Source organism: Varanus komodoensis, unplaced genomic scaffold, assembly GCF_004798865.1.
Source record: "Varanus komodoensis strain SLA01 unplaced genomic scaffold, ASM479886v1 scaffold18_3, whole genome shotgun sequence".
Lineage (NCBI taxonomy): Eukaryota > Metazoa > Chordata > Lepidosauria > Squamata > Varanidae > Varanus > Varanus komodoensis.
Genome location: NW_025335549.1, coordinates 13,673,170 through 13,686,184, shown reverse-complemented (window position 1 = coordinate 13,686,184; position 13,015 = coordinate 13,673,170).

Here is a 13,015-nt window from a genome sequence, read left to right as displayed (position 1 = left end):
TGGCCGCATAGCATTTTGGGTTTCCTTCAATGTTAGAGCTTCTTTGTGATTGGAAATGTCAGAGTTCCAAGCTCAGTGCAATTCCTTCCCACTTTCTGCCTCCCGCCATGGAATCCTTGGCCCTATTCTTCAAACATAGGGAGTCCAATCCTTTGTCCAAAATTAACTTTGAGCTTTAAAAATTCTGTCTGTCTGCCCTAATCATCCCTCCTGAGCCTTTCCACTACCAGAGACACAGTTGTGTGCTGAAGTCCACATTTTTCCCTTCCTTCTCATGCAGCTTATCTTGGAGAAACTCTGCACAGAAGTGAGCTTATTAGGTGGAGGTGAATGCAAAACGTATGCATTTTAAAAATGCATCAAAACCTGCATTTCAGTGAAGTTCAGTGCCTAGAAAAATGTGTATAAAATATGCATGTGTTAAGAAAAATGAACAAGCATTTTTAAACGTACATGTTGCACTTTTGTAATGATGGCAGCAACAACACAGCTTCCTCCTCTGCTTTGCCATGCACTTCATATAGGCATGGAGTAGAAATGTTGGGACAAACATGGTTGTCCTATCATAACTAATCTGGCTTTCAGCAGAGTCAGGACTGGGACTCAGGCAATCTGGGTTCTAGTCCCTGCTCAGTCATGGATCCCAGTGGGTGACTTTGCTACAGTCACAGAATCTCAGCCCAAGCTACCTCACAGGGTTGTTGTTGTGGGGATAAGAGTAAGAGCAGGAGGAAGACAATGATGCAAGCTGGTTTGGATTCTGTAAAAGAAAAAATGGTAGGATCTAGAGCTAAGAAATAAATAAACGAATAAAGACAATAGCTAGAATAATTGCCTTTAGATAAACTTTTTTTAAATAGAAATTTTTACATGCTATTGAACTTGGGCTTTTAGAGATGGGGTGCGAGAGAGCAAATTAGGGAATGTTAGTGTTTTGTTTCCTCATGCCAAGTTTATGTTTGGTCTAAAGCAATTCTCAGATGAAATGATGTGTTCTTTTTCTTGTTGGAACAAAACCATTGGATCACAGAGAAGCTTTCAAGAAACCAGGACATGGATCAGTGAGAGATGCTGTAGCCAAAGTAAACCAAAACCAAAACAAAATACAAAAGCAAAACTATTGACACAATATCACAGAGCTGATGAGAAAGCTGCAGGGGGAAAAATAAGAAGGCATTTGTTTTCTCGTTTGAGCAGTCCGTGGGCTGGATGTATTCAAATTCAAGGCATCTTCTGTGTGACATTTCTAGTGGAACAGAGTCAACAAATGGAGCACACTGCTTAGGAGAAAATAGATTTTTGGCTCCCAATAATAAAATGGATAAAAATGGATTAGACGATGAGAGCAAAAAGGATACCGGGCATGCTGATATAGCTACAGTTATGAAAAAAGGCCTTCATAACTCATACTTTTGGCACCCAAGGTATAGATTTAACTGGAGAGAAGGAAACATAATAGTCACCCCTTTGGGTGAAATGTCCTTCAGTTAATCAATAGCCATTCTGCGAAAAAAGGGAGAGAATAGAATAACCTTTAAGTATAGATATTTCCCAGAGTCTTCTGAGGTCTGCTTTGCTCTTGCTTGTACATTCAGTTTATTTTCTTTGTGAAACTATGAGAAGCCATTAATGAAATACTCTCTAAATATTTGGAAGCTGGAGCAGGCTTGTACTTCCAATCATGATTCCCATGCTCTCATCCTGTCCATTCAGAATTTTGTGACCATAATGTGTATGGCATCTAGGACTCATTTACATGAAATTGCCCATGGCCTCCCATGCCATTTAAAAACACCAATTATCTGGACATTATGTTAACATGTTCAGAAATGTGAAAGCGTGTGTAGTCTGTCAGCATCTACATTAACACTGATGCTCTTGCCAGTGTTTCTTGACACATGAGTTTGTAAGAAGATGAGAAGGTTAATTAACCCTACATGTTTTTTTCTGCCCATCTCTTTCCCATCAAAAATAACCTCATTAGGCAAAGTATGCATGTCAACAGAGTAACATTCTAAGTTGAGGATTCTGCCCCCATTACCCCACCACCCCTGCAAAGACAAGCAGTCTGTCTGTTGCTGCTTATATATTTAATTTAAGGGATCAAGTATGGAGAAAAAAGCAGAAACGTGAGGTTGAATAATTTGGACTGGGAGCTGTGCATTGAGTGGGCTCTACCTGAAAGAGGCAGTTATTAAGGTTCAGCAGGTAGTCTAGTGAACTGTCCAAAAGCCAGAATAGGATTGGCTTTTGTTTGTTTGCTTTTGGGTTTTTTGGAACTTTCCCAATGCCAATCTGGCCTTCAGCTAGTAAGGAAGAGTACCGAAAATCATTGCCTCAAAGCTACCTTCCTCTGTCTTGCAGAATATCCTAGGTGTGACACTGAACCACTTTGTAAGAATCTTTACATATTGTTTCAACCCTTCCTCTAATTTCTGTGGGTGCTCTGGGGAAGGAGGGGCGGGCAGACTGGTGCCACCAAGTTACGAAGCAACCTGCGAAGATCCTAGCCTCCCTCCCTCCTTCTCACCCAAAGGCTGCATTTGTAGGACAGGAGAATCTGGGGCCAACCTTGTCCTCCATGAAGTTCCTGCTATTCATAGGATGCCTATAATCCTCCCAGTGTAGGAGTCATCGACATCCTCCCAGGATGGTGCTCTTAGGAATGCATGCAGGTAGAAATCGTTGCAGATGAATCCCCCTGAATGTGCAGAAAGCACTCTGGGCATCTCTTCCGTCTGCTGTGCACTTGCATGGGTTTGCTCACTTCGAAATTTGTTTTTGTGCTGACATATATTCAGGAGCATTTAATACATATTAATGTAGTGCTTGTTCTTCGTACTGATTTTTTTTAAAAAACAAATGCACATGAATGCAGAAATGAGATAGAAAAGATTTATAAATAAACATGCACACAATTGGTATGGGTCATCCATAGATTATGTTGATGGTTCATAGAGGGAATGATAATATTAATTCAGGGAATTTCTTGGCATGGGACAAGTGAGCTCAATTACACAAAAGTGGCCTCCTGGTGGTTTCTCTTCCCACTTGTTTTTGTTGGATGGCTGGTTGGTTTCCATTAGATTGTTTGGTCAAAGAATGCAAACTGACTTAAGTATTGTAGATGTATCTCTTGCTGTCCATTGTTCCCTCAAATGGAGATAAATACACCATTTGCTTCTCCAACTTCCATCCTAGAAAGTGTCCGAAGCATAATTTTCCATAACTTAATTAAATTCTATCCTTATTGCTAAATCACCTTAATTTTATCGCTCTGGTTTCAGATTTGAAACATTGTTTACCAAATAATGCAATAAAAGAGTGGAAGTTCATTACAGTACCCAATAAATAATAAGGTAAAATGTGAGAGGCAGCAATAAAAACAATCAATATAAAAATAATTCACTTAAGGGTGCATGCATATGGCTTTAACTCTCCAGGCACCTTTCCCAACGAAGAAGAATAAGATGACTCAGCATAAGGCATGGGGTGGGGAGAAATTCCTTCCCCTCATCTTTCTGTGAACAGTGTGATTTTGCATGTCCTGGAGAAAATCTATGGATACAACTATTCTTCACATTGTACCTTTTTCTGAGTTTAAGAGGGAGGCTGATGACTCATTGTGTCTATGTATCCACTCCAGATTTCAGCCTGAACTTTAAACAGGGTATCCATAGGCCCATTGCATGCACCCCATTAGCATTATGCTCTCTGGCTGGCCATTGCAATAAAAATCAGTAATAACACTGATAAAAGAATACACTTATAAGTTATAGTAAATAACAAAATAAGATGCAATATATACAATCAAACTGTAAATTGATTAAAATTAAATAAATTACAATTAAAATTGAAACCAAGGCTGTCAATAAATGGTTTAAGTAGAGCCATGGGTGCTGCGAAAGAGAAAAAAAATCATCAGGTGCCTAAAACTCAATGGAATAGGTGCGTGATGACACTCTGATGGCAAGGCATTCCTCAATTGTGGTGCCACCACAGAAAAGAACCTGCTTCTTGCAGCCTCCCCTTTAGCCTTCCTAAGGAGAAGGACCTGTAGGACAGCCTCCATTGATGATCTTAAGCAACAGGCAGGAATGAATAGAATAAGATGCTCCCTAAGATGGTGTTAAAAACAAACATTTTAAAATCATTAAAAAAAAAAACCAAACTCAATACAGCTTGCAAACTCATGCTGATCGGGAAGGTCGCAGAACTGGGGTTCCCTGAGCATTTGTGGACTTCCTCTTGGAGTGGCTCCACTTGGAGGACCAGGTCAAGCAAAAGAGGAAGTCCATGGATGCTCAAGAGGCAGCTTCCAAGGTATGTCCCAACCCTACTGCAGACGTTGTGTAGGGAAAATAGGATAGCTGTTCCCAAGTTCCTAAAATGACTGATTGGGAAGCCAGTGTTTCCTCACAAACTAGTCCTGTTTGGGTATTCTAATCCTCAGCATGATTAGAGTCATATTTATTTATTTATTTAAAACATTTCTATGCCGCCCCCATCACAACAAAGCCTCGGGGCGGCTCACAGCATAATTAAAACATATAAATAACACTTAATACAGTCTGTATTGTGGAGACGTTTTGTCACATGTGGGTTCTTCAAATGAGTTAGAACCCTGGAAGATGCTGCATTGCAGGAAGTTTGTGCCGCTTTCCCTTAAGCAACTTTGTGGATAAGGATTGAAGATCGTGAGGCAGTAGGTGTTGTGGTCAGTTCACATTGGAATTTTATGATTCCAGACTGCTCTGAGAACTGAAGCTCAGGTATCCTTTTAAATTTGCACTTTTCCAAAATCATTAATAGAGTTCCCAATGAAAAGCTGCATATATTGTAGGGAATAACCTTCTAAAATCATTATGGCAGGGAAATTGCATGCAATTAAGCAATTAAGCAAATTGCATGAAGCAAAAATTCATACTATAAGGTTTTATATTTTAGGACAAATGTGCACTGGCATGCGTATGAATTTTCATGCAGACTTAAAACATCTCAACGCTTTGGTTGGGGCACATTTAGGGTAAAATATGCTAATTACTTCAGGAAGATGACATTTTATGGATGCAGGGTGAACATCTATTTCAACACATTGTAAACATTTTAGTTTACAAAGTAAGCATTCACGTTCCAGATTCACACTGCAAAACTTCTACCAGAGATTCGGTGAAGAAAAGTATGACATTAACTAGATCTTTTTGGTGGGTCTTTTAAACAGGGCACATCAAGAGGTGCCCCACCTGTTGACTAACTTTAGCCTTGCTGTTTAAAATCAGGATTTACAACAACTTCCTGACATCTTTTATCTTTTCCTTTAAGCAGCTAAACTGAAATGTTCACAGATAAAGAGTAAGGAGCATGTAGTGTTTTCTTAATCCAAATAATCTTTCTTTCAAACTCTCCGCTGCATATGACAGGCTTCTCCACTGAAGATGGACTTCTCCAACATGCAAGTGATAGAATTATATGTGTGTTTTTCAAGTTTACTATCATCTCCACTTTTAAATTAGTAGAGGTGAAGTAGTTATTTATTTTATTTAAATTTCATGTAAATATGATTTGAAAGAAAGATAATCTTCAGTGCTAATTTCTATCTTCATAATTTTGATGTGCCTCAGTTCCCCCAAAGTGGTGAAAACAGATGGTACTTTTTCAGAAAAAGTAACAGGAAGTTCATTTTGGAAAAAAATGAACATGAAATTAGGTAGATTTGGATCAGCTGGCCTATTAACCAAATCATGTCAAATAATTGAATAGCCTCTATTACTTAATTGCATCATTGGAGGTTACATTGAGATGCAATATTCACAGAGTAGAACTGATGTGATAGGCTATCACCCTTTCAGAAACAGAACAACTCAAGAGCATTGCACAAATGGGTTTTTACTCAACATTCCAGGATGGCATTAACACAGTGACCTGCCTCATACCACGTTAAGCTACTTGTCCAACTTGCCCAGTATTTAACTGGCAGCTCTTTTCATGGTCCCAAAGCCTTCCTCCTGATCGTCCTCCTCTTCCTCCTGATCGTCCTCCTCTTCCTCTTCTTTCTTAAGCTGGAAATGCCAAGGATCAAACCTGGGACCTTCTACATGCACCATCGTGTGCTCTCTTATTTTTTCCGGGACAATTTCAATGCTATTTTACAGCTAATAAGGGTTTTTTCCATGCTATGGAGGCCAGCTTGGCACTCTGCCTAATGCTTCACACCTCCTTAGGGATGTGTGAAAAAATGGTTTGCATTGCTTTTTAATGCAAACTTACCAAATTTACTCTTCTTCCATTTACATAGAGGCCAGTCTGCGATTGTACGGTCATATTCACACTTTTCAGAACTTTGTGATGGGGTTTGCAAATTAAAATGAATACATTAGGGAAGCGATCATATTTTGGAGGGAGATAACGTGCCAAAAATATGTTTCTTCAGAAGAAGAAGCAAAAAAGTGAACACACAGTTTGAAAAATTGCATAGAGATAATGGATATATTTTGAGATATATACCTGAAATAACAGATAATTTGTGAAAATATCTCATTTTTGGGGAAAAAAGTTGTGAAATGATTAAAAAATGAGATGAGTAGTGGTAAAGCTCAGAATATGAGAAACTGAATGCAATGTAACTTTGAAACGTGTGTGCATCTTGCCCAAAGCAGCCTCTCATCCCAAAGGCTGGCTTGAGCCTCCCATTGCACAGACCACTGGAATACAGATGGCTTTCTCATAGTGCCATTAAAGAGGTCCTTGTGTTTGTCATTTCCTCTTGCATCATGACTAATTAGCCAAAGAGCTGGTCCTAGAAGCAGATGAAAGCCAGCAAGTGTCTTTGTCTGTCATGTTTCTGCCTGTGGATTGAGGCAATTAGCTGAAGATGGTAAGATCTGAAAATGGTTTCCATCATTAATTACACATCCTGTAAATTTCCTATTTGGAGCAGAAATGGAAACTGTCATGCTGGTAATGAAGAGAACATTTGTCCATTTATTATTTCCTTTGGCGAGATCTACTGCTAAAATATTATGAAATGATGTCATATAAATCAAAACATGCCTTATCAAGAACGTCTTCTTATTAAGAAGTTCTTCAGTTATCCCCAAAGTAGAGTCTTTGAGTTTTCATGAAGATGCCGTTTAAGTAACTGCCCTCGGCACAATGACATTAGAGTAATATCCACTCACCCCCGTGGGACTGAGATCTGCATAGAATCACATCTATAACGTTTCAGCGCTTTCTTTTAGAGATGGTTTCTTGAAGGCATTGATTGAGCAGGTACCTTCTTTCCATGGGGTCCTTTAAGAAATTAGATCTTTCAGCATGTGCTTTATGAAATTGTTTGATCCAGTATCTTTGGGAAGGTTGGCATGGAATCCCTTCAGTTCCCACCTCTGTGCAGATCTCCAAATTATTACATTAACTAGAATACCATTTGTCACCAGTGTTGATGGTCCAGCGTGCAAAACCAAACAAAAGCCAGAACAAAAAACCCTGCAAAAACATTGTGTTTGAGAGGAGTGCATTTTTAAAAATGTGTGTACCTAAAAATAGGCACAGAACTACATAAAATGTTACATGTAGACAGGAAAATAACTTGCAATTCAATGTAAAATGATGATGAAAAACACTTGACAACAGAAAAAAGGGAATGAAACAGAATGTGTCAGATTTACCCATACCAAATAACTAATGTATTTATTGGAATGCAACAATCCACTGGATTTGCAAATGTTGCAGCCAAGTGCTTGGCAGTTCGAATGAACAAATGAATATAATTATCAATAAAGTTTGTCTGCTCCAAAATAATAGTTTAATTTGTCAATTCTTCCAAAAGAAAGTGTAACATTCTTGAGGCCTGTGGCCAAATCGCATGATTAGTCTGTTGAATTGTGCATTTAGGATGCCTTCCTCGACTTGAGTATTATTATCTATACATGCTGAAGAGCCCAGATTCCGGAAAACCAATGTGAGGAACCTGTTACTTACCAGACATGGTTGGACTCCAGTTCCCAACCTCTTAAGAAAGCATGACCAATGGTCAGGGAAAATTGGAGCAGTAGCTTAACAGCACCTGAAGTTCTGCAGTCTTCCAACTCTGCGAAAAATGTGTTGGAAGAGATGTGAGCTAAAAATTAAATGGGACATCTTAATAAAGGAAATCTGGAAATGAACCCAAGAACAGAAGAATGGGTGACTGTGCTGGTGCTACTCAAGGCAGCCTTCTTCAGTTTGGGTCATTCTGATGTTTTGGACTCTCAGCCATCAGCCCCCAGCCCCAACCAAAATGGTTGATGATCAAGAATGCAAGGAGCATTCACATCAACACAATGGACACAATGCTATGCTGTCTGTGCATTATCTGAGAAGCTGTAGGATTCTGAAGAGTCACAGCTCTGGGAGCCTGATGGCTGACTGTTGCAGCTGGCATGGAAAGAATGACACTGGATGCTCTCTTCCCAAATTAGCAACTTGACCTCAGAGATGGCAAAGGTGGATGGGGGGAGAGAAGGAGACTGGGACTAAGAGTTACACCAGTCCTGATCCATGGCTCAGCCTCCTTCCTTCTCCCTCAAAGTAAGAGTCTAAATAAAATGCAAGGAGCATGGTACCACACAGATCGCACCATTGGATGCTTGCAAGCCTCTGGGTGAGGTGGGTTGTGAACATCTGCCATGGAGGCAGTAGGATTGCACCTGAACTCATCCCAAGTGATGCAAACAGCTGATGTAAAATGGGCAGAAACATCTTTGCATAGTGTGTTCTTTCTGCACAGCGGCTTTTGAAAGCTGCATCATTGCCTTATTTGTTAATAACACAGAAGGTATTTCAGACAAGATAACCTTAGCTGCTTATTGCACAGACACCTGGCATGATAGTTTGGAATAAAAATATGAGACAAGCATTGCAGCGGTAGCATCAGTATAGCATATAAACTTTATGGAGGGGAATATATTTTTGATACTCTCATTTGTTTTGAATTTAGTTTCTCTGCAGCACTCTCATTCTTAAGAGAGAAAATAGGAATGTCATTAAAGTTTAGAATAGCTGCTGAAAGCATCAGCATATGCCTTAAACATTTCCTTCTGAAATCCACTTTTATACTCAAGATATTAGGTTCCATCTTGTCAAAACTATGGATTTTCTAACTTCATTCTTTTTTTTTAAACAAGTTCAGCAGGATGTTTTAACTACAACCTATTTATAACGAATTTCTAATAAGAATTTTGTGTGTGTTTTGCAATGATAGCTTTGGAATTGGCAACATAACTAGCATTCAATAGTCCATTCAAAAGGGAAGGCATAGAAAGTAGTACACCTCAAAGAAGAGACTGTTTTTTATATTAGAGAAGGATGGATTGGTCTAAATTTGGTCTGTGTCAAGGGATACTGGAGAATTTTGCTTGTTCCACATTTTAAGAGAACTGACCTAATTCTCATTTCCTGAACTAATTTGCAGATTAGAATGCAGTTATCCTCTTGATTTCACTTTTCTTCCCAAAAAGGGGACAGGATGTGTCTTTTTGGGGGATAAGGACATTTTTGGATAAAGGCCGTGAGGCCAGCTGGGGTGGCTGGCTGGCAGTCAAAGAGGATATCTCTGCATTTTTTCTATTTCATGTATACAAAATGAAAATTTGTAATAATGGAATTAGCAACTGTTTAAGTTGTGGTTTGTCCAGGCTTTATCATTTATATATCTGTTTTCCTTAGTTCTTTCTTTTCTGTTTATATTTCCATAGACAGACAGACAGACCTCCATGCTGAAATTCACATCCAGTTATGTCATTTACATTGTAATGTTCCAAGGTGGCCAATGACCCATCTTAAAAGGGCAAGTGTTACATCTGAGTTGGATCAAATTGCCATTCCAACAACTTGCAAAAAAAGCTGCCCCAGTATCTATGTTCAAAACGAGGCTGCAGATTCCACTGGGAAATGAGGGGCTATTCCTTCTAAGGAATGTTGCACAGCAAAAAAAAAAAAAAAAAAGGCTGCCAAATAGGGGCTTCCAAAAATAGGACCACAAGTTGGACACATTCCTTTGCACATTTGCACCCTCCATCACATCACAGCTTCATTTTTATGCATGCATGCAGCAATAACACTCCACAGTTTCTTCTACTTTATCCAAAATATTTAGATGCAAGTAGCTCGTAAACGTAAGTGGATGAATAAAATGACAGAGAAATTCAGGAATGTGCTGAATCGAAAGACTCACTATTTTCCAATCCATGTATTAATTAAGGAAGCATAGGGCAGGTGAGTTCACACCTCCATGTGGAGTGAACCCATTTCTCATGCACGCTTACCTGGAAGGATCTAATATGAACTTATAATGGCCCTTCTAGCTTGAATTCACTACAATCTTCAGGTACAAATGGCTGTCCTTTATCGAGTGCAAAGGAATATAGAGGTTGGAGATTCTGGATGGATGCTGCATACAGAAGTAAAAAGTACTGATGTGAGATCCAGTTGATTAATTAGGAAAGGAAATTGGTAATAGAATGGCTAACTCCTAATATTGTTTTAAGTGGATTCATAAAACTCCTTGAATTTTGAATCAATAGCTGAGAAAATTCAGTAGTAATGAGCTCATTTGTATGTAAATGAATGTCATACCATCCTGTTCGGGTCTCTCCATGTTTTATAGCACCTTTTCAGATGTCACTAAGAATAGTTCTGAAAGATAAATCTTTTCAGGAAATAATCCCTTTTCAAAAACCAATTGAAATGCAAAGACATTATGGACCGACTTTATGTTCTCTCTCTCTCTCTCTCTCTCTCTCTCTCTCTCTCTCTCTCTCTCAAGACTGTTTTATACAAGTTTAAAAATGTGCTGTAAGTTTAGGCTGAGGTTAAGTAAAAAAAAAAGTAGAAGAAGAAGAACAATGCCCAAATTTAAAGTTTATCAACATGAAAGCAATTGTGGGCCAGAGCTTCCCAAATTTTACATATAGTGCTTTACATTAGAATGGCAGCTCAGGTTGCCATGCTTCAGAAGTGTTCCATGGAGCTAGAGAAGGTAAAGAAAAGGGTAGAGAAGGAAGTATAAAAGATCCCAGGGGCTGCAGCATCTTTCCTGAGAGACATAGTTGCAAGACTTTGAACACTTTTGTGTAGGAAAGAAAGGTACTAAAGTGCATGATGAAGAAACTTTACAGTTTTTGAAAGTTGGAATAGATGAAAAAAGGGTTTAGTTGGTTTGTTTTATAAAAAAAAAAAAAAGCTTACCAAATTTCCACGGAAATAACATGAATGGTAAGAAGTAGATAGTGTGAGAAAGTGAAATTATGTTTATCCATTTGGGCAGAAAGCTTTGGGTGCTAGCTGCCAATTAGGTTTGACCTTTTCTCCCATCTTAAGTTCATTTCAACTTTTAGAATTCTTCCCCTAACATTTCCATGAAAATCCAGACAGTGTTTGTGTACTTCTCCAAATAGGTGCATTTTATGGCATTCTGTCTAATCTATTATTTTCCAAGCAGTGATCCTGAAAGAATGCCTTTTAATGTTGCTTATAGTATTGGATACATTTTTAAATGTACACTTCTTCCTAGTATGCATGGGTGTGCATATGAATTTTGGACTGGAAAATTCAGAGGCAACATTTGAAGAAGACATTGTTTGAAGGACGAACAATGCTCATTTCATGCACTGATTCCTGGCACAATCCTATGTGGTTCCACATGCCTCCTGCCCGGCAGAAATATTTTATCCCAGAGCATGAGAAGGGAAGATGGGGGCATGGCCAGGATCTTCCATGTGCTGATGGAGTCTGTCTTCTGCTCCCCTCCATGTTCTTAGGATGTCCACAGAGCTCCATCACCAAGGTCTGTCTGATGTCTTTCAGCCACAGCTCTCGTGGTTCTTCTCCATTCTAGTGGAAAAGTGGTGGGAGAGCCATAAGAATTCATATCCCCTGCCCTAACCTTGGAGCACATTTCCAAGTCAAGGTTGGGAATCTGGCATCTTCTATAGCCATACAGACTCTAACAGCCACAGAAATAAAAAAAATAGCTAAAGTCACATTATAAGACATGAAGCAAATGTATTTCTCCAGACTGGTATCTATCTTGCCCACTGATTAGTATCCTCTGCTTTTTGAAATGAACAACATAAAAAGTGAAACTTGGTAGCCAAACTTTTCTGATATGTTAACCAGACAAATTAAATGTGCCCAGGACGCTCCAGGAAATTTTCCCCGAAGTGTTGCTATCACTGATTTAATCTATTTTAGGGATGCTAATCTTGAAACATTAGTCCTTAAGAAATTAACTACATTAATTACGAGATGTTAAGATGTTTCACTTGAGTGGGAGTTTTGCCTGAAGAAATCAAGAGCATATTGAATGGCACACACATTGTTTTAATGGCTGTCAACACTTATTGGCATTAGTCTTGCTTCAGAAAATAGTAAACTTCAATTACCAGTAAGACTTGATTTTAGAGACAAGATCGGTTGTGGACATGCTTTAATATACAGCTGAACTCTCACTAAATTGGCCAACCTGTTTGTAGGTTTCTATAGTTCAGATTTGTGGAAGTCATATAAATGAATGGTTTTTCATACTTCCTCAAAAAAGAAAGCTTGTGTCTGGAAGAACATTAAGCCAGGACCTTCTCCTTGGCCTCTAGGACAGTGAAATTCCACAGTGTGGCTTCTGGACACAGTGGGTTTCTCTAGAGTGTATTTAGACATGAATGCTATGCAAACAACAAGTGCCAATTTGTTTTTGTTTATTTGACTTTTCTGCTGCAATTTAAAAAAATCCATTCTTGTGGTGCTGAGCATTTTGTGTACCTCAAGTGTGCAATGCCAGTTAAACTGCTTCAATTCCACACTGAAGCACAACAAATTCAAAAGAGTGGTGAATACTTCTAAAAAGTACTTATATCATATCACCATCTATACCACAGATATCAGTCTCAAGAGGACACAAAATGGTGAATACAAGACAGTAAAGTTGCTATTAAACGATCACTTCCACACTTACGCATTGATCTTCATCCACTTGGTGTTC